General features: G+C 42.2%; 1 protein-coding gene across 3 annotated transcripts in view; it reads left to right on the top strand.

Annotated features, from left to right (window-relative positions):
* The window catches only part of NCKIPSD (NCK interacting protein with SH3 domain), a 94,165-nt gene that overhangs the window by 8,651 nt on the left and 63,596 nt on the right, over positions 1 to 21,918 (top strand). The window contains exon 2 of one of the 3 annotated variants that reach the window (XM_026650395.1): positions 12,857 to 12,946. The exons of the other annotated variants lie outside the window; for them this stretch is intronic. The gene's annotated coding sequence lies outside the window, so the exon portion shown is untranslated. The remainder of the gene's footprint in view (positions 1 to 12,856; positions 12,947 to 21,918) is intronic. 3 annotated transcript variants of the gene reach the window in all.

Below are 21,918 nucleotides of genomic sequence, written 5' to 3'. Positions count from 1 at the left end.
TTTTGCCCTTAGAAACTGCATCTATGTTAGGGCTTATACTGGCATGGCTATTCTGTTTTTAAAAAAAAAAAAAAAAAAAAAATCATTCCCCTAATCAACATACCTTTTCTGGTATGAATTTTAAGGGTAGATCAGCCTGAGGGAAAGATAATGGGCCCTCTCTTACTTTTGCATAAAAACTAGCACAGAATTTGAAGCAGAAGTAGTTGCTTGCTTGAATTTAGACCTTATATTTGAAGCCTCGGTTGAGCTCTAAACTGCAAATAGAGATTTCACAGTGGTGCTGGCAGACTCTGAAATAGCAATATTAGCAAGCAAAACTGTAACAAACTACAAAGCTAACAGGTGCTGCTGATCAAACAAGTGAGAATCTGTACCCGACACTGAGCCGACCAGTAATGGCACATAAGATAATTGCCTTGAGTTATTGACATAGCAGAGACAAATGCTGCTAATAGCTAATGCCAGGCAGATGCTGTCGTAGTGAAATCATCAACACAAAAGCTTCGTATCTTCTGATTAAATGGGAAGGAGCCAGTTGGCAGGAGGTTTAGTTTTGGTCACAAACTGCATGGGTGACACTTAAGTGGTTTCTGAACAGTAGAAGAATATGGAGATTAAATTGGAGCCTGGCTTTTCAGTCGGAGACAGTCATTCATTACAGAAGATGAGCCTTTTGAAGTTTTATATGAAGTAGTAAAAAATTCAATTTAAAAAGCTTCCTTTGGAGCAGGGGTTTTATTCTTTGTATCAGGGAGGAGAGTGGCTGCTGAATAGGGGAGAAGGCTGAGTGTAAGGAATAACAAGGGTCCTTTCACTGGGTTAAAGAGCCCATATGTTATCATCATAATGGTGAGATGTGTAATTACTTAATGGGAAGCTGGAACTGTTCCAAGTTCCAGCTTCCAGCCTATGAAGGTTTGGATTGTACCACCACAGCACTAGAAGACCGCTTACTCTCCAGCAGAGAGGACAATGGAGTTGACACTGGCAGTATCCAGACCGCAAGGCCAGAAAAGGCCACTTGGTACATCTCCTTCCTTGGAGAATAAAGCAGAGAATAGTTGCTTCAGTCTTCTTACTAATACTTACCTAGCCCTAGTGGCCAGAGATCCAGGCATCAGATTTCAAACACCTAGCTTCCTGGGGATGATAAGTTTCAATCCTGGCATGGTCACCTCAGTCCTTTATCCTTCCTAGCATGGAAAAATATGGATTCCATGTTCTTAGATAAAATTTTCCCTCCCATATCCCACTGTTGTGCATTGTTGACATTCAGCCAACTCTGGGGTGGCAAGCAGCAATCAACTAGCACACAGCAACAGTGTTGTATTTGTGTAGACTGCAAAGCATTTTATCTAATATCTTCTAATATCACCGCAATCAGGGAGCCGCCACTACCCAACTACTGACTTTAAAAACGTTTCCCTAATATGTAACCGGAACTCTTTCTCCTTTAGTTTCTGGTTATTCCTTTTTGTCCTCCTGTCTCTGAAACTGAATAATTTCTGTGCTTCCTCTTAAGGTTACCCTGAAGGTATTTATAAGCTGTAAAGAACTGAAGATTCCAGTAAGATATGAACTACTAGTGACACTTGGTTAAGAAGGCTAGTTTTGCAATCCCTGAGCCCTGGATCGGTGTATTGTGGCAATCAGTCTATTATAGGGTTCTCCTATGTTGCTGACTAACTATATGACTCTGAAATGACAAGCCTGTTATGGGGAGGGGCTACTATTTTTCTCTAGAGCAGTGTTTCTCATTGACTGGTCCATGGACCAGTCCCGGTCCCTGAGACCTCTGTGACACAGTTTAGGAAGACAGTAAGCCGGTCCCTAGTATCAAAAAGGTTGAGAAACACTGCTCTAGAGGCATCTGGTAATGGCCACTGCTAGTGTCAAGACACTGGATTTGATTGACCACTAGTCTGACCTGGAGTGGCAAATCCTATTCAAGCAGGAGTTATCTCATGAATGCCTTTGAAATATTAGATTTGTTGCTGCAGATTTGCAATGATCACATTAGTGGAAAGCATGGAATGAAAACCTTCACACTGCTTTTTTAATGTAATCTTACCCATCTGCCACTCATGCATTGCTCTCACCATGCCCCATCACAACTTCTGTTCTTCCCTCTCTTCCCCCCAATGACTCCATTTCCCTTTCCTTGTTGCCCTCTCCCCTTTACAGTTCCCACAAGTTAAACCAGCTCCTCTTTCCGTCCCCATCCCAATCTCCCCCTCTCCCACCAACACACATCCTTATCCCACATCACACCTTCCTCCTCACCCCAGTGACATTTGCCCCAACCTGGCCCTTTCTCCATCTCATCTTCTGTACCTTCCACACCCATCCCCATCCCTCTTATGCTGCTGTTCCTGACCTCATGCCTATCCTTCTCCCTCCTCCCTTTCTCTTTCTGGAATGCCCACTCCCTCTTTTAAAACCATAGCCATCCATGACTGATTCATATCTCGCTCCCTCTAGTTCCTGGCTCTGAGATCTAGATCCCTTTGTCTGACACTGCTTCTTCCTCTGTCCTCTCTTACAGAGGCCTCTCTTCCTCAATGCTCCCTCCCTTGTGTCAGACCATGGTGGGGATGTTAGGTTTCTCCTCTCTCTTCCCCCCCCCCTTCCTGCTCTTTCTCATTAGAACAGCACTGCACCTGACTTTTCTCTTCTCTCCCCCTCCATGTCACTGTCATCCACTGTTTGCCCAATTCCTCCCCATCAGCTTCCTCTCTGATTTCAATTCCTGGCTCTAACTCTTCCTCTCCTCAGTGTCCCACGTACATCCTCGGGGATTTCCATTTCCTTGTTGATGACCCATCCAACGCCTTAGCTGCGTGTTTCCTCATCCTCACCTCTTCATGTGAGGGGAGAGGGATAGCTCAGTGGTTTGAGCATTGGCCTGGTAAACCCAGGATTGTGAGTTCAATCCTTGAGGGGGCCACTTAGGGATCTGGGGCAAAAATCAGTACTTGGTCCTGCTAGTGAAGGCAGGGGGCCGGACTCGATGACCTTTCAGGGTCCCTTCCAGTTCTATGAGATATATCTATCTCCATATATTTTATATTTTATTTTTTTTATTCAACCTGCTTCCCTAGTTCAACTGTCCCACTCACCAGAAAGGCCGCTCACTTGATTGATCTTTGCTAAGCACTGCTCTTTCTAATCTCTCTGCTGCCCCATTTCCCCCAGTCCAGCTCTCTCCTGGTCTCTTTCAGCATCGCCCATCAGCACCTCCCGCATGCCCTGTCTGTGACTTCCATTCCATCAGCATTGATGACTTCTTGTATGCTCTCATCCCTCTCCTTCCTGCTGTCTCTTCCTTTTTTCCATTGATATTGTTTTTGATTCTCTCTGTGCTTTACTTTCCACCATCCTTGACTCTGTTGTCCCTCTCTCCCTTTACAAGGTTTGCCCTGCCAACCTCCAGGCCTGGCTCACCCCCAGCATCCACTTCTGCCACTCCTGCTTTTGGGCTGCTGAGCGCTTCTGGCAGAAATTGCATCACCAGACTGACTTCCTCCCTTACAAATTAGTTTTCTCCTTCAGTTATGCCACCTTCCTTGCTAAGTAGCTGTACTTTTCAGCTTAATTGAATCCCATGCTCTCAATTGCCACTTTTGACCTACTTCTCAAACCTTCCCTTCCTCCTGCCTCCGATTCTCTCTCCACATAGGATCTCTGATGGTTTGTATTTCTAAGACATCCTATTTTGTCAATTTTATAAGTCCATCGGCTTGCCTTCCTTTCCTCTCCTACAACTGTTGCCTTTCTCCCCTGTGACAGATGCAGAAGTTTCTCATATTCTATAACCTCGCTGTTGCCCCAGTGATCCCATCCCATCTCCTGATCACTCTCTCACCCACTATCATCCCCACCCTTACTCTTTTCCTTGACCTCTCACTGTCCTCTGGTTCTTTCCCCTCAGTACAAACAAGCTTTAGTCTTTCTCATCTTAAAAAAACAACCCGATCCCACCTGCCTCTCCAGCTACCACCCCATCTTCCTTCTCCCTTTCATCTCAAAGCCTGGTGCACACGCTGTTGGATTGCTCTGTGGAGTCCCTCTCCCCCAAATTCCATCCTGAACTCTCTCTAGTACGGCTTCTTCCCCTGGCATGCCACTGAAACTGCTCTTGCCAAAGTCTCTAATGACCTTTTCATAGCTGGCTCTCAGAATCGCTACCCCATCCTCATCCTTCCTGACCCATCAACTGTCTTTGACACAGATGACCATGGTCGTCTTGAAATCTTGTCACTGGCATTCTGTGACTGTCTTCTCCTGGTTCTCCTGTCCCTTTAATTGATTCTTCCATGGAGGATCCTCCTCATGGGGGTTCCACAGGGATCTGTCCTGGGTCCCCTTCTCCCTCTAGCTCTGGCTAATCTCCTCACAAACACAAATTCAACTGCAGTCTTCATACTAATGACTCTAGGATCTACCGCTGTACTCCAGACCTATCTCCTGCTGTCCAAATTAAAATCTTTCTGTCACTCTGACATCTCCTTGTGAATGTGTAGCCGCCGGTTGAAGCTCAAAGGCTAAAATAAAGCTCTTAATCTTCTCCCAAGTTGCCTTCTCTTCCTCCTTTCTCAATCACTGTGGACAACACCACCATCCTGCCTGTCATGCAGGCCCATAACCTGGGTGTCATCTGGACCTCTCTTCAGGCTATGTCTAAATATTGCCATTTCTTTCTGCATAGTATCTCTAAGATTTGGCCTTTCCAGTCCATGCACACAGCTAAAACTCTCATCCAGGCTGTTGTCATTTTGTGTTTTGATTACCGCAACATCCATCTATCTAACCTTGACAAATGCAGTCTGGCCGAGCTTATACCCATTCAGAATGCTGCTGCAAAGATCGTTTTCCTAGCCCGTCACTTTGACCAGGTCACCCCCTCTTTGCATCCCTCCATTGGCTTCCCCCTTTTCAGTTGCACCCAACGTAAGCTACTTGTCTGCACTTTCAAGGCTCTTCATGGCCTATTCCCCACCCTATTGAGATATTGCTATTGAGACGTTGCTTCCTGCTGCTGATTGGCCCAGGATGCCGGCCTCCACTTGCCTCTTGTTACATTTTCAAACAAGCACCTCCCATGTTTCCCCTCATGCTTGGGAGGTGCTCCCTATAAACATCTTCCCAATATGGTGGAGAAGAGATTTGGGGAGGAGGGGCACAGAGCTCCTGGTATGAAGAAGGAGTTGGGAGGTGTTTCAGGGAACCCGTGAAATAGAGGGGAATGGGAGGGTGACACACGGGAGCCCTTAGCATGTGCAGACTACTGAAGCAACTAAGTGTGCAACCCTCTAGTTTTATACTGACATACGCTCTTTGGGGCAGGGACTGTCGTCTTCTGTTTTTGTACAGTGCCTAGTACAATAGGGTCCTTGCCCATGTTTAGGGCTCCTAGGCACTTCAGTAATAAAGATGGTAATAAATGAAATTGACAGGCCTAAATAGATATAAAACACCAACTCCGCAAGGGTAGACTTAGTATTTCCTTTGGCTTTTGGAGGCCCTGTTGGCCAGAGAGGTGACTTTCATTCATGCTCTTTTCAACTTAAGGATATGCCTTTTTGTTGCTCTGGGACTTCGTATTTCCTTGTAAAAAGGAGTTGACTCTGAGTGGGAAAATTACCTTCCCACTGCATAGGACAGGAGTTCCTGGCAGTGAGAGAAGGTTCCACTGTTACATGGCTTCCTCCTGTAAGAAGGAAATAGTCACTCTAGTTCACTAGTTTAACTTTCTGTTACGGTAATTATTAGAGAAGACAAGTCAAGCTTGGAGCAGCACTTCCTGTTTGCAGCTGCTATGCCTCACTTTGATCTCAGTGCCTTTATCAGAGCCTCTGAGGCCCAGCTTGGCTTTCGCATCATTTATGAAGTCTTTTACTCAGGGCTAAGAATTGAGAAGCTTCTCTCTACTCCCAGTGCTGCTCGCTTTGAAATGGCTTCCTTTTTCTGATCTTCGACCGGGTGCTTAAACTACAATTTAGCCTTGCCTCTGTGGCTCAATCTCTACACTGTCCCAGTCCCTAATCCATTATTAAAAATAACTGATATTAATACTGCATTATGTAAAGGGAGGAGATCATGTCAGTCTTATAAAACACTGGCCTTCTGTTCCTGGTTCAGAATTTATCAAAAATAAGTGGCAGGTTGACGTGGAGACGTTTCTGTCTAAAGTGGGAGCTATTTGTCCTGTAACAAATACACTGCTGCTCGGCTATATTAAGGGAATAAAAAATAGCATGGAAAATATCACACTAGCATTGTCAAAATCATTTGAGCCCTCCCTAACTTGGATATTGCATTTGGTTTGGGTCTCTCCATCTCTGAAAAGTAGGAAATATAGAAGGTCTAGAGAAGGACAAAAAAAGTAGGATACTGGGTGGAACAGCGTTTTTGTTTGTGAGGGGGTGAAAAAGTATGGACTGCCTAATTTGGAAAGGTGGTACGACCAAGAGAACTAAAAGGTTTGTTAAGGAGTGTCTCGGGGTGCTATTTACCCTGTCCCTTTATACCAGAATAAACAGGCACATGATTAAATTAAAATACTACTTCATGCAGTCTGTGTGTAAGCAATCTGTGAAATTCACTCTTGGAGCAGAGTATTGAGCCAATATTTTAGTGATACTCAGAAAAGGACTGGCTATTTATATGCACAGGAATAACAGTTAGTTATTTAACCCAGGTTGCTTTAGGGTGTGAACTTGAGATAATTCCTTGAAACTCGTTATTGCCCTCTTATTAATTTGTATTGCAGGATTGGAACCCTATTGTACTGGGTGAGGTAACAAGGCAAAATAAGGCAGTTCCTGTCCTAAAGAGCTTATTATCTCAATCAGTTGTTTTCAACCTCTTTTGATGTGCAGATCCCTAAAAAATTTCAAATGGAGGTGCGGACCCCTCTGCAAATTCAACTTGTGGTCTGTGAACCCCTACCATAGAAATCTTAGACTGAAAACTGACTGAACAGAATTCAACGATAAATGTTGCACGTGCTCGGCATGGCATTTGATGCAGCGTGAGAAAGGGCGCTAAACTGTGGGCTTCTAAGGTGGTAACAACAATTCTGGGTTTTGACCTGTAGGGTGGGGTATTCACATAGTTTTGATTAATCAGAAAAACGGAATGCCTTTTCTGGGATCTGAAACTTCATTTTCATAGTCACCTTTCACGGGCCCCTTAGACATAGTGTGCGGACCACAAGTTGAAAACCACTGATCTAAATAGTGAAGTTATGTCAGGTGGCTGAGCTAATTGAGATGGAGGAGAAAGACAAGAGTGACAGCAATATGAACTCAAAGTTACATATATAGTAAAGTGCACAGTGTTGTACAATTGACCATCAGCTCTATTAGGTTTTAACTCTCTTTCTGAGGGAGCAAGTACTGGTCACTTCCTGGGGTCATGGGAGTGGAAGCATTCATGGGTAAGTTCTGCCTAATAAAGGCTCTCCACAATAGCTTATGGATAAAATGGGTGAAATTCTGGTCCTCTTTAAGTCTGTGAATTTTGACACTGACTTCAGTGAGTACAGGGTTTCACCCTATATAAATAGAGCAGGGGTCGGCAACCTTTCAGAAGTGGTGTGCCCGGGTCTTCATTTATTCACTCTGATTTAAGATTTTGCGTGTCAGTAATACATTTTAATGTTTTTAGAAGGTCTCTTTCTATAAGTCTATAATATATAACTAAACTGTTGTTGTATGTAAAGTAAATAAGGTTTTTAAAATGTTTAAGAAGCTTCATTTAAAATAAAATTAAAATGTAGTCTCTCTCCCCGCCCACCCCCTCCCCCCCGGACCAGTGACCAGGACCCGGACAGTGTGAGTGCAACTGAAAATCAGCTCGCATGCCATAGGTTGCCTACCCCTGAAATAGAGTATTCCCTTCTAAGAAGCGGAACTCATTCTTGAACAGTGCAGATAAATGTATATACAAGTGCAATCTGTTATGTAAATCTCTTAAATTTCTGTGGCACTTGAATAGCTTTTTCTGTGTGCTTCTGATGTGGCAGAGCTTCTAACGGGCAAGAGAGCCTAATCAGGGCATTGACACAGTCCCGAATAAGCACTTAGGCTAAGAATAAAGTTTTATTTTAGAGAATAAGCAGCGGGTAGTGATTTACAGCTGAGCCTGCACTTCTAAGCACTCTCAGGAAACTGAAATAAAACAGCATTTTTCTTCAGGCTGTCAGAATAGCTGAGATGATATGTCAGGGCCCGCTAATGCTTTGAGATGAAATTTTATTTGAAATTAAATTACTCAGTCAAGGGAATTATAGCCCTTTCTAATTACCGTAGCTGAAGACTTCATGTTTTAACCTGAAATTCTAGAATGTTTCACAGTTTTGAATGATTAAAGTAGAAGTACACTAGTGATCTTTAGCCTTTTGTGTGTGTGTGTGTGTGTGTGTGTGTGTGTGTGTGTGTTTGTTTGACTGCTAAGATAAGCTCTCATCACTTGAGGCACATTGATTAAAAATAATTAGGCTTTTTTAAATCCAATAAAACTTGTCTCCATGCCCTGGATTGCTGCGTGTGAGCTACGTTGGTGGCCCAGAGGACGAACCCATTACATTCATGAACATGCTTAATAAATCTGTACAGTGGTCATAAATGGGGGGCAGGAGGGACCATCAGTGGTCTCAAAGTGATTGCCCAAAAGTGGAGATTTTACATTGAAACCAGTTAAAGCAGTGGCTCTTCAGACTACTGTACCCCTTTCAGGAGTCTGATTTGTCTTGTGTACTCCCAAGTTTCACCTCACTTAAAAACTACTTGCTTACAAAATCAGACATAAAATACAAGTGTCACAGCACACTATTACTTTCTCGTTATATCATTTAATTATGAAATAAATCTATTGGAATATAAATATTGTACTTACATTTCAGTGTATAGTATATAGAGCAGTCATTCTCTGTATGAAATTTTAGTTTGTACTGACTTTGCTAGTGCTTTATATGTAGCCTGTTGTAAAACTAGGCAAATATCTAGATGAGCTTATGTACCCCCTGGAAGACCCCTGCGTACCCCCATGGGTATATGTACCCCTGGTTGAGAACTGAGTTAAAGGGTCAAATGCAGCTTTCAGGTGAACATGGCACTTCCATTTACTTAAAATCAGTTAATGGTATAAGCATGCATCTTGAGAGCACAGCTTCATTCCTAAATAATGTGGGTTTGGTTATTGTATTTGAGGCTGTTAATGGTAAGGGAAGAGAAAGGAGTATGAAGGGAAGATGCAAAATGAAGGGTTGGTGTGTGCTGTCCTCTAGGGCTTCAGGAAGCACTTTAGTAGATTGGTTGATATTGAGGATGGAAAGTGTCTCTGGGGTGACTCAGTCAATTTTGCCGCCTCCCCATCACATTCAGTGTCTTGCAACAGTCAGAATTTTGGTATTGGTTAGAGCACATCCCCCCCCATAATGCCTAGCCTCAGCCTTGAGCCGTTCACAGCTAGTTCTCATCTAATTGTCCATACCTTGTTTTTTGGTTTTTCAGTTTCTGCTGCTTAAGTTTGTATTACTATTTCCTCACTACTTCTTGGTCTGTGATGTTGAGACTTCAGATCTGTTTAATCAAGAGATCAATTAAAGTTACAAAATGCATGCAGTATGTGTATTAAAGAATCTTTCCTATTGTTTACATCTGAACAAATGATAGACCATTGCTTAATTACAAGGGAAGAGTTGCTGTTTCAGACACATCTGTACATTGCTCTTACTAGGTGATGTGTCCCTGGAATGTGCTGTCTGTGGTGGGGAGCAAACACAGACGTCCTGTTTGCAGGCAAGGTCTTTACTTCTGGTCTGAGATTACATTGCATGTGGTGTTTGTGAGGAAGCATGCTCTTGTGGTTAAGGTACAGGACTTGGAGTTAGGCTTCTCTTCACAGACTTGGTGCATGACTGTGCAGGTCTCTTAATTTTTCTGTACCTTGGTTCCCTGTCTGTAAAATGGGGATAGTACTGACCTACCTCACTGGAGGATTCAGGCTAAATTAATGTTGTCAAAACATTGAGATACTTAGATGAAAGGTACTAGATATGGACAGAGGACAATGGACTTCAAAAAAGCAGACTTTAACAAACTGAAAGAACTGATAGGCAAGGTCCCATGGGAAGAAAATCTAAGGGAGAAAAGTTCAGGTTCAGGAGAGCTGGCAGTTTCTTGAGGAAACAACGTTAAAAACACAGCTGCAAAGTATCCCGATGCGAAGGAAGAATAAGAAGATTATAGTAAGAGGCTAATATGGCTCCATCAGGATCCTACAGAAAGTGGGAACATGGACAAATTGCAAAGGAAGTATACAAAAGAATAGCCGAAGCATGTAGGCATAAAATCAGAAAGGCTAAGGCACAAAATGAGTCACACCTAGCAAAGGACATACAAGTCAATAAGAAGAGGTTTTTTAAGTACGTTAGGAGCAAGAGGAAAAATGAATGAATACCTACACTTTCCTTCCACTTAGCTGGGAAAGAGAGCTAATAACTGATGAAGAAGGCTGAGGTGTTTAATGCCTGTTCTGCTTCAGTCTTCACTAAAAAGGTTAATGGTGACCAGATACTCAACACAACTAATATTAACAAGGGGGAAGGAACAGGCTAAAGAATATTTAGGTGCGTTAGAGGTATTCAAGTCGGCAGGGCCTGACACAATTAATCATAGGCTACTTAAGGAACTAGCTAAAACAATCTGGGAACCATTAGCAAATCTCTTTGAGAGCTCATGGGTGAGGTCCCAGGGGACTGGAGAAGGACAAACATAGTACCTGCCTTTAAAAAGGGAGTGAATGAGGACTCAGGGAATTACAGACCAGCAAACCTGTCTTCGAAACCTGAAAAGATACTGGAACAAATTATTAAACAATGTTGAGAATAATAGAGTTATAAGGAATTGGCAGCATGGATTTTTCAAGAGCAAATCATGTCAAACCAACTTAATTTCCTTTATTGACAGGGTTACTGGCCTAATGCGGGGGAGAGGGGGAAGCAGTAGACATGATATATCTTGATTTTATTAGTAAGGTTTTAGACATCGTCTCACATTGACATACTCATAAGCAAATTAGGGAAATGTGGTCTAGATGAAATTACTATAAGGTGCATGTACAACTGGTTGAAAAACCATACTCAGAGTAGTAATCAATGGTTTGCTGTTAAAGTGGGAAGACTTATCTAGTGGGGTACCACAAGGGTCAGCCCTAGGTCTGGTAGTATTCAGTATTCTCATTAATGACTTGGATAATGGAGAATCCACATAATACTAGATAAACTGTTCCAATAGTTAATCACCCTCACTGCTAAACATTTACACCTTTTTTTTCTAGTCAGAATTTGTCTAGTTTTAACTTCCAGTCTTTGGGTTTTGATATACCTTTGTCTGCTAGACTAAAGAACCCATTATTAAATTTTTCTTCTCCTTGTAGGTACTTATAATCCGTGATCAAGTCACCCCTTAACCTTCTTTGTTAAGATAAAAAGATTGAGCTTCTTGAGCCTTTTACTATAAAGCATGTTTTCCTATCCTTTAATCATTCATGTGTTGTGTAAGTATTGGGATTATTGCTTTTTGAGTCAGAGGTGGTTGTGTGGGGCCTTCGGTGGGTCTCTACAGGGCCCTCTGCAGTAAGGTGGTGGCACAACAGCTTAGAGTTACAAAAGACTTTATTGGGAAGGGAGGAAGATATACTTTTTTGTTCTGTTTGCAACTGACTCATAAGACAGTGTAAACTAACCAAGGCTCTAGTCCCAGATACCATATCCTAGTCCCTTGCTAATCTGAGGACATTCCTTGCATGAACCAGGCATATTTATGTGGCCATGGGAAAAATCATATCCAGAATATAAAATAAGCTCTTTGTCTGACAGTGAAATTTGGAAAACAGATGAATCTGTCTGTTAACATCATTGTTACTAGAGCTCTGCTTTCATTCCAAGAAACAGCCTTGCCTTTCTCTTCCCCTCCCTGTACATCTTAGATGTAAATAAAAATAAACAGAATTTTTAATAACATCTTGGCTTGTTCCCTGGTGAAGGATTTAAATTTCATGCCATTCCAAGCCAAAATTATCTGTTCAGTAACTGAGCTGTCGGTCTGGGCACTGGTAAAAGAATCAATTCCACAAGGGGTATTATTAGAAAAAGAAATACAAATAGCTTTAATACATAGCACTGTACAGTCTGCAAGAACATTAGACTTCAGAGACAAGGTCCAATATAGTCAACGTCATAACCCAAATTTTATGAGTCATAGGTTCTAGTGGGGCTACATATGCAAAGATTTTAAATTAAATGCATGTGATCTATAGTTGTTCCAAAGGGCGGGGGTGTTAATCTGAAACCTTTTTTCTTGGCAGTAGCAATTCCAGTTTTGTAATTTATTTCACTACAAGATGCATTTTGAATACAGAATTCTTACTGTTGCAAGGGCCAAATGTGTCCACTGACAGCTTGGTGATCAACTGGTACTCCAGCTGTAATAGATCTACCCCAGATCAGTGGATTTCAATGTTTTACATCTGATCTGTTGTTTATATTAGTGTTTGTTTCAAAGTGTCTTGTTGATTCAGATGGGGTAGGAATGCCCTTTCTAGTCTAGTTTATTTAATTGCTGTGAGAAGAGCAGCCTTCTCCATGACTGTGAGTTAAATGTCTGGCTGTGTTCTCTGCACGCAATGACTTCACTTTGAACAAATGCAGTAAACGTGCTGCACTTCATAGAGGAAGGAAACTGATCTGACAAGGGTGGGTGACAGACTGTAATTCTTGCTGCATGTTGGACTTGTGATTATTCGTTAAATGTGTGCACATGGATTGCTTTGTCATCCCCTTCAGGAGTCAATGAGAATTAATTCCTAAAGGGGAAGGAGTAGCCATTCTCAAGTCTTGGCAAGTGGACAAAGACTACAGTTGTCATCAGGCAAGGTAGGAAGAATTTTGAAACTAGATGCGTCCTCCCCAAATGCTTGTATTAATGGGGTTCAAGGAGCAGCAGTGCTACAATAGAGAGATGGGCCTAGCATGTTTCCTATTCCTTCCCCTAACCTTGACAATCAATACAGAAATCTCCATTTGAACTCTTTGCTAAGGTGTTGTCGAGTTTCACTTTGAATTACTTAATTGTAATAGTTGGCATATCTTTGCTCTTGTGTATCTGAAGAACCCAAACCATTTTACAAACACTAATATGTTAAGCTTCACAACTACACCTATAAGGTTAGGTAAATTTTATTCTCATTTTACAGCTGGGGAAACTGAGGCAGATGACAGGTAGGTGATTTGCCAAAGACCACCCAGAGAGTTAGTGTCAGAGCAGAAATTAGAACTCGGGTTCCTGACTCCCAGCCCTGTGCTCATCTTTTAGAACACACAGTTGCTGCATCTTTCTTTCGGCTGGGAGCAGGGCTTTCTACGTCATTGTTGCTCCATAAATTGGATGAGGTAGGAACACCTGATCTTCTAAATCTGCAGCCTACATAATCTCCATTATCTAGAGGAAGTGAGAATCCTAGATCAAAATTGTGAAATGTCTTGCATCTGTCTTGAGGCTTGCCTGGACACTTCTGAAATGAAGTGCCCCCTTCTCTGTATAGGTTGGCCAAGAATTTCCATATATAGGTGTGAACAGCTTCCTTATCTACGCTTGTGGTCTCCAGGGGAGTAGCTCTGGGGAAAAGGCTTCATGAGACTACAAAACCCAGCCAGTGGGGTCTTGATGAATAGGACTTTTGCAGGAACTCACATAAACCTGAATGTCTTGAAATTTGTGTTTGTACCTTTAGACCTCTGTTTGTCTCCGAGACCTATATGGAATCAAAAGAACACGAAATCTGGTCTGCTCACAATATTTCCATTATTCAAATGCCAGAATCCAGTGAGGAGACTGGATCTTGTAGAGTTTTGGCTCCCATAAGTGGCTTCTGTGGGGTGTAAGGAAGTCTGTGGGGATGTGAACCAAATTTTAGTCCTTGCATACATCCCGTTGCTTAATTGCTATGCCAGTGGATTGCCAGCCCGAGCAACTGGTGCAACAGACAGTTGTTCTTGCAGTAGAAAGTTGTCAAACCTGCAGTTTTTCAGTACAGAATTGAGTTTGACTAGTTGTTAAACCTACCTTCTCATTGGATGGAAATGACTTCTGATGTTGTGAAACTAGCCCCATGGGAGGAATCAAAAGCATGTTTCTTTTCAGCAAGTTCAGGAGCAGGGGAGCTCTGAAATGCCAGATGTGTTTTAAAAAATTCCTGTGTGTTTTAAGTGACAGTCCCAGTTTAGATCTGGTGAGACTGGGTTCCTCAGAGATTGATGAAGATGAATGTAACTTTTCCCCAACTCTTTATTCTAGAGCTCAATCTTTGGATCATTTTGACTTTGACCACCCCGTGCCCTGATTGTTCGTCCAATCTCCTCATCATGGCAGAAGCATCGGGTTCCAAAGTAACACAACTTCAATTCTGCTGCTGGTGGCTCTTGAATAAATAAGAACTTTGACTTTTATGGAAGAGTTCAGCCAAACCAAATTCTCCCTGATTTATTTCACACAGCAAAACCTTTGTGATACAAAATGTGAGAGACTTGTCATGTGGGAGGAATGGAAATGAGACTGAAAACATGATTCATCAGCTACTGCATCTGTTTCTCTGTATTCCCCCCGCCCTCTCCTCCCCATGGTAGTCTGCAACAGTATTCTGAGCAAAGATCCATTACCACTAAAGAAAGAGAGTTGCCCTGGACTCAAGGCTTATTAACTTGCAGCAGTGATGAGGGTTAGCTCCATTTTAATTTTGTATTCACTTCCTGCCATGTACGATTAATCTAACTGGGTAGCTTGCTTTTTCTTGTGAAAGGACAAAATACTAGATTGTGACCCTAAGAGCCCCTCAGGACCAACTGGCAGAGGGCCCAGTGTTCTGTGAGCTCCTGTCAGGCCTGAAACACTTACTACACCGAACACGTTACTGTCATAGTATTTATCTGTAAAAAGTGTCATGTGTAGTATCAAACAAAAGCTTGTGACATGCCAGTTAATAATATTGCATGAGTCGTGTGTGTGTGCGCGCGCGTGTGTGAAGTATGTTCCTGAAATATTTTTGGAGTCAGACTTTCCTAAGCTTTGCAGAATCAAAGGTATTGGAGCTGAGAGCTCTTTTCCAGTTAGCCAGAAGAAAGCAGAGTTCCTTGAAGCTTTTCAGTTTTAAATAATGAAGTTTGTGTCTGCCCTAGCATCATCATTATTGACTACCAACCCTTCCCACCTCCCAGCCCTACAACCCTTTAATTGTTGGAATTGATTTCAGGCTTTTTCTTCCATTATCTTGATGGCATGAGATAAAAGCAGTATTAGAAATAATTACGTGGCTGTTATTCCAAAGGATGATCTTGTGTGCTCCAGTAGGTGGGGGGATGGAGGGAAATCGCATCCAGCTGTGAGATTTGGGAAGTCTAAACTTGTTTGTGGCCTTAAGCTTTCCTTGTAAGAGCTTGGGCTGGCTTCAGGGACTGTTGTATGTGTGGACCACATTTGATCTTGCTGTCTAAATTCTGAAGTTCTGGTTCAGAGGTTTCACTTCTTTCCGAGCCAGGGGATTGCTGTTTGCCTAACCCCGGTGTAGTGGCTTCCTGAAGAATGCACAGCAGGGAATTGAAACAGTGGCATGCCAGGCCTAAAGATGAACTTTTTTTTTTTTTTTTTAAAGTGGCATCTGACAGTGTCAGATTCTAAACCCAGATGTGCTGCCACCTCTTAATCTTTACTCTGAAAACTTGCTCCTGCACTTGGGCACACATGCTTGTTAAGGGCTTATTGACTTGTGCAGTGATATTATCCTGGTCCTAAAAGTCAGCCCAGGCTGTGCTCTTGTTTCAGAGGGTCTCACTGTTGATTAATTGGACTCCAATTGATAGAAATGTTTAATGTGCAGCAACCACTTATCAGACCCCCTTCCCCACAACGTTCTCATTAATTGGCTGGAATCCTAGAGCTCATAACTGACTCATAGATTCCTAGATGCTAAGGCCAGAAGGGACCATTGTGATCATCTAGTCTGACCTTCTGTATAATACAGGCCAGAGAACTTCCCCAAAATATTTTAGAGCAGATCTTTTAGAAAAATATCCAATTTTGATTTAAAAATTACCAGTAATTGAGAATCCACTGTGACCTTGTAAATTGTTCCAATGGTTAAATACCCTCACTGTTAAAAAATTTACTCCTGATTTCCATTCTGAATTTGTCTAGCTTCAAGTTCCAGCCATTGGGTCATGTTACACCTTTCTTTGAAGAGCCTATTGTCAAATACTTGTTCTTTGGGTGCTGGCCCCTCTGTGTATTCCATGAACCTGAGACCGGAGACTTCTAGCAACCAGTGTCCCTGGGTCTTTGCCTGCTCCCTTGCTCTCCTTGTGCTCCATGCTTAGGGCATAAGGGGCAGTGCAGAAACCTCTCAAGTTCTGTCTTACTGCCACATGGCCTGAGTTGGAATTTCCAGAACTGAAACTCTGTGACAATTTTTTTTGTAAATATTTCAACGTTCTCGTATAGTTAGTTGCTATTGTTAGGAGTTTTAGTAAGATTAGATAGTAGTTAAAATCTCTGCCCCAGGGGAATTCTCCACTCTCCTGATGCAGGATTTAGAGTATGTCCAGTGTTCTGGGTTTTAAGAATTGTGTTTCCTGCCCCTGATTATTTTTTAGTCAGCAGTGACCACTAGCACTGCCTCTATTTCCTTGAAGAAGTTCATATCTCCACTAAGTGCAGTACCTGCTACTCCTTTCCTAGCCAGATGCGGCAGGCAATAGAACTCCAGCTTTGGAAATACCTTTGGAACATGCCATCAGGCCCTGGTCAAATTCAGGGGAGACCCCTCTGTACATTGGTCTGAGACATCCCGGAGTGCACCTCCTAGTTCAGTGTCTGACTCAGGAGCAGAAACAATTTGAGCAAAGGATCCTTCATCTAGGCCTTCTCATGACAGTAAGACACAAGCACTCTCATAAGCTTAAAAACAGATCCCCTCCTAGATCTACTAAGGGAAGGTATCCCTCCCCAACCCTGTCCAAGTCAGGTGAGTCCTCATGCCCAGGACACAGGGACTTAAGGAGTCTAGTCTGTGAAAGAAGCTTATTGGAACATCTCTGAGGGTCAGATATTACCTGTAATCAGTTTCTTAGTGTATTAGGCTTAGACTTGCCTGTTTTTGTTTTATTTTGCTTGGTGACTTACTTTGTTCTGTCTTATTACTTGAAACCACTTGAATCCTACTTTTTATATTTAATAAAATCACTTTGGTTTATTAATAAACCCAGACTAACTGATTAATACCTGGGGGAGCAAACAGCTGTGCATATCTCTCTATCAGTGATCTAGAGGATGAACAATTTTATGAATTTACCCTGTATTAGCTTTATATAGAGTAAAATGGATTTATTTGGGTTTTGGGTGCTGGAGACAGGTAACCTGCTGAGCTGTTTTTAGTTAAAGTCTGCAGCTTTGGGGGCATGGCACAGACCCTGAGTCTGTGTTGCAGCAGGCTAGCATGTTTGGCTCAATAAGGCAGGGTTCTGGAGTCCCAAGCTGGCAGGGAAAACGGGCTCAGAGGTAATTTCAGCACATCAGGTGACAGTCCTAAGGGGATCTCTGAGACCGAGCCCATCACACCATCATCTTCCCATATGTGGACAACTGGCATCTTAAGGCAGGACACGTCCAAAAATCATAGCATGAACCTTGTTGCTGCACCATCTCTTCACATCTGCCATGGGCAGACTTATAGATGAGGTTATGTACAACCCTTGTACATCTGTCCAGATTTGCCTTACTCTCCTGTGTCACATGATGTCATGTACTTGCATAATGCTGTTTGCCAGGTATCTCTGCTGCCTGCAGGCTTGGTTTGAACAGTATATACACGGAGCGAGCAAACAGTATGAACGCTGTAGTGACCATCTCCCCATCAAGATGAGGGCCTCTCTGGCTTGGTGGAAAGAATCCTGCAAATTACTGGGGGAAGGGTGGTGATTAGGCCTTTCTGTAGGTAAACTCTTGGGCCTGGTCTATACCTAAAACTTAGTCACTCAGGGCTGTGACAAATTTCATCAACATAGGTACGTCAACCTAACTCCCACTGTAAATGAAGCTACCTCAACAGCAGAATTCTTCCATCAACCTAGCTATTGCCTCTTGAGGGAGTGGATTTACTATAGCAATGGGAAAAACCCCTTTCAGTGCTATAGTAAGTGCAGCAGTGCCACTGTAGCGCTTGTAGTGCAGATTTACCCTCAGATTGCATGCTGAATATAATCTGTGTCCAGTACACTGGAGGCTCCTTTTCCAGCCTGACTGATAACTGGTCCTGTAGCTGGCAGGCTGTCTTTGATCCTCAAATCCAGAATAATCCTTGTTTAAGGAACTTCTCATGGCTTTTTTAAAGTTTATGCTGATGTTAATGAAAGGTGGGTAGAAAGGAGCACAGTCTGTTCTCTCAGGCCCTAGGGTTCTGTTGCAACAGCTGCTAAAAAGGTCCTTGGGATTTTCTGTCTAGTTTACATTTCTTTTTGTGCAATTCTCACATCTGTCCAGAAAAAAAATTAACTGATGGCTTTCCGCTCAGTCTGCCCCTTGAGGGTAAGAAGTGCTTTTTCCTCATTAGTGGCTTTAATAAAGTACATATGGTTGTGTTTATGGAGCATATACCTGAAAGCTACATTTGTGCTCCATGTGGCAGACTTCGGTTTTGCCTGGTCTAAATCCGCAGCTTACCTGCCACCCTCATTGATTCCTGTCTCTCAAATCCCTAGCTTTTCTTTCTCTGCACCTGGCCAACCCTGCAGGTGACAGAGGTGCTATGAGACTGCTGGCAGCTTCCCTCTAATAACTGCTTGTTGATGGTTGCTATTGATCTAGCAGCAAGCAATGGCTCAGGGGAGTGAGGTCAGCTTTATTTTTCTCCCTTCTCTCTCCTGTCAAGTCAGACGCTCTCTTGAAATGGTTGAAGCAAACTGTACAACTTGCTGCTAATATCTGTGCCTGTGGTTATCGGCAATATGAGTATTGACAGCAGAACAAGGTTGTGATTTTTTTTTTTTCTTCCTGGGGGAAGAGAAATGACTGGTGGAGGAAGAGACACAAATAAAAAAAACTCTCTGCAAAATGGTATTAAATAAAGCACAATGCACAGCATGTGATTGATCTTGTAAACGTAACATAAAATTGTCTAAAATGAAAAGCTTGAAATTCTGTAGGTATACAATAAAGCCCAATAAAGCTTTGTATTTGCCCCAGTTTTTTGTGCCTGTCCTTGGATATTGATATAATTTTACCAGTTTGTTTGTTTTTTCAGCCCTAGCTTGCTACAAAGATTCAACCATACCAATCCTACGATAGCTGCTGAGCTGGGTATGTAGAAGAGTTCTTTTGAAAAATGACAGCATTCTAAACTCAGCTGTTCTGTCTTCCATGATTTTACCTTCCATTTTCCACCATTTTGCTGCAGCCTCCTTCCTAAACGTAGATTTGGGTAGAAATATGGATCTTCAATCTTAAATGCTAGAACAGAAGAGAGGAACTCGGCTTTAGGTTACATCAGCCATGTTTCAGCTGTTGATTCCTCTTGTGGATGCCATCCTATGACTTGTCTTTAGGATCAGTTATGTTTGCCAAGTAATGGAACGGTTCCATAGCTTCTGTGAATAGTCTTTCAGTTTTCTCTTTGTGAAGATCCAGTTCTTTACTAATCAATTTAAGACAGATTTCAACTGAGACTACATCAGTCTGTAATATGGCAAGTACCTCTAAAACCACCTTTGACTGCTTTGGTAATTAGTTGTCATATAAAATGTGTGCTATGTTTTGACAAAAGTTTCCTTGTGCTTTGTAGACATTTCAATGTACTTGTGGTAACTGGATGCAGATAGAGACCAAATATCACTGAGGAGCTGGGGCATCAATCCTCCTTTTTCAACCATTAAACTGGAGGCTAATGATGGTTGTGGAAGAATTTTTGGACTTCTATAACTACTACTACTACTGATTTTTGTTTTCAGTGAAGTTTAAATAGAATGCCAAACACCCATGTCAGAAGTTTAGAATAATTGTCCTTGAGGAATTCTGTCCTTTTTCATAGCTTCATTAAAGACCATCTTGTCATATTTTTCTCTTCATTCTTGAATGGCATCTTCAGCAAACACAGTGGTCTGCAGTTTCCTTTTCAACTGTAGAAACAATAGCTGAAAGAAAGTGCATGTTTTTCCCTGTGTAGGTGTTTGTAACCATCACGGGTCACTTCTCAAGATTGACTTACCATTTTGTACTTGTGTCAATGTGGATTCTTTTTCTTTAATTTTTTCTCTTGTTTCACTTCTGCCATCTAGTAGTGGCTATGTGAACTTAAATCTGTTCTGAGAAGCATATTCAGGGTAAAGTGCTTCAATCATTTCTTTAAACTGCTCATCTTATATTACATTGACGATTATGATGTTAATGTGAAGGGTGCAGGTTTGATCTGTAATAATTTATAAATACTGTATCTGACATCGTCATTGTCTTGCTGGGTTATTGGATGCGTTTGTTGCTGCTTTGTTAGCACAAATCTTAAAGAATAAGGCTTTTTCAAGCTGATATCTTTCCTAGGTAATGTCCATCTCTAATCTTTTTGAGTAACAAAGAATCAGTTTTGTGTTGTATCATAGTCCTTGGGTGCATCTGCACTGGAAAAATAAATATCCTGATTTCAACAGTCATCAACAGTGCTACTGCACCAGAACTAAGCTGCTAATGGAGGGCCTGGTGTTCATACTACTGTCAGGAGACCGTGAGCAATGACATGATGGTAAAATCATCTGAGCCCCTCTCTATGCCTAGGGAGGTTGTGGAATCTCCGTAGTTTAAGAGCAGGTTGGACAAACACCTGTCAGGGATGGTCTAGATAATATTTAATTCTGCCATAAGTGCAGGGGACCGGACTAGATAACTCTCGAGGTTCCTTCCAGTTCTATGATTCTATGCTCGCTCTTACAGCATTGGTAACACTGAAATGTGCGTAATGACTTTGCTAAAGCACATGATCAGATGTCCCCATGATCATGAAGAATTGGGAGAGACTGGAAGAGAAGGAATATTGTTACCTTCTGTCTAACCGTCCCAAAGGCAAAGAAAAGCTTGTTTTAGAAGGGAGAGTTTGTAGGGCCTGTCCAATCTGTAATGGGCCAATGCAGTAAATATGTAAATCTTACACATATGCGTGTGCACAGAGCATGGCTACAGTCCATCTTCTGTTCACTCAGACAGCCCATAAGGGTCTATTTGTCTAGAGGAATGCTTGTCTGAAAGGTATGATTATTCTGGACTGCTGAACAAGTTCTTCGCTCTGATTGCATTTAAAGAGCCCAGGCATTTTGCAGAATGACACTTGCAGATGAACGCAAAATGAGGAAGAAGGGAAAGTTTATTTTTGGTGGTATTGGGGAAGTAGGGAGGGAGGACTGTTGAGGTGAAAGGTTAGAATGCCATTGTACACAATACACCCACTGGGGTTTTCTGAGAAATGCTAAAACCCTGAATCGACTTAAATTTCTCTTCCCGGTACTGGGAGAGGGATAGCAAGAATACTGACAAATTCTGGATTTTATTTTTCAGTAGGAAAAAAAAATCAGATTTTTAGAGGGTTTAAATATTTCCTTAAGACAAAACTGCCCTCAGCTGAATGAGGATATCAGGAATGAGAAATGCATGCTGGTGTCCATCCCTATCTCTCTGGGATCTGGGAAGGGTGCACTGCTCCAGTCATAGATTGTACCACCATGCACAGCCGACCAGTAGCACATTTCAAAGTGTAGATCTGTATTAGCCTCTCCTCCCCCCATCATAATGTTTGCTCTCCATGCTACGGGGTAAGAGAGGA

Source organism: Terrapene carolina, unplaced genomic scaffold (assembly GCF_002925995.2).
Source record: "Terrapene carolina triunguis isolate 2854851 unplaced genomic scaffold, T_m_triunguis-2.0 Scaffold89, whole genome shotgun sequence".
Lineage (NCBI taxonomy): Eukaryota > Metazoa > Chordata > Testudines > Emydidae > Terrapene > Terrapene triunguis.
This window is presented reverse-complemented; position numbering and strand designations above follow the sequence as displayed.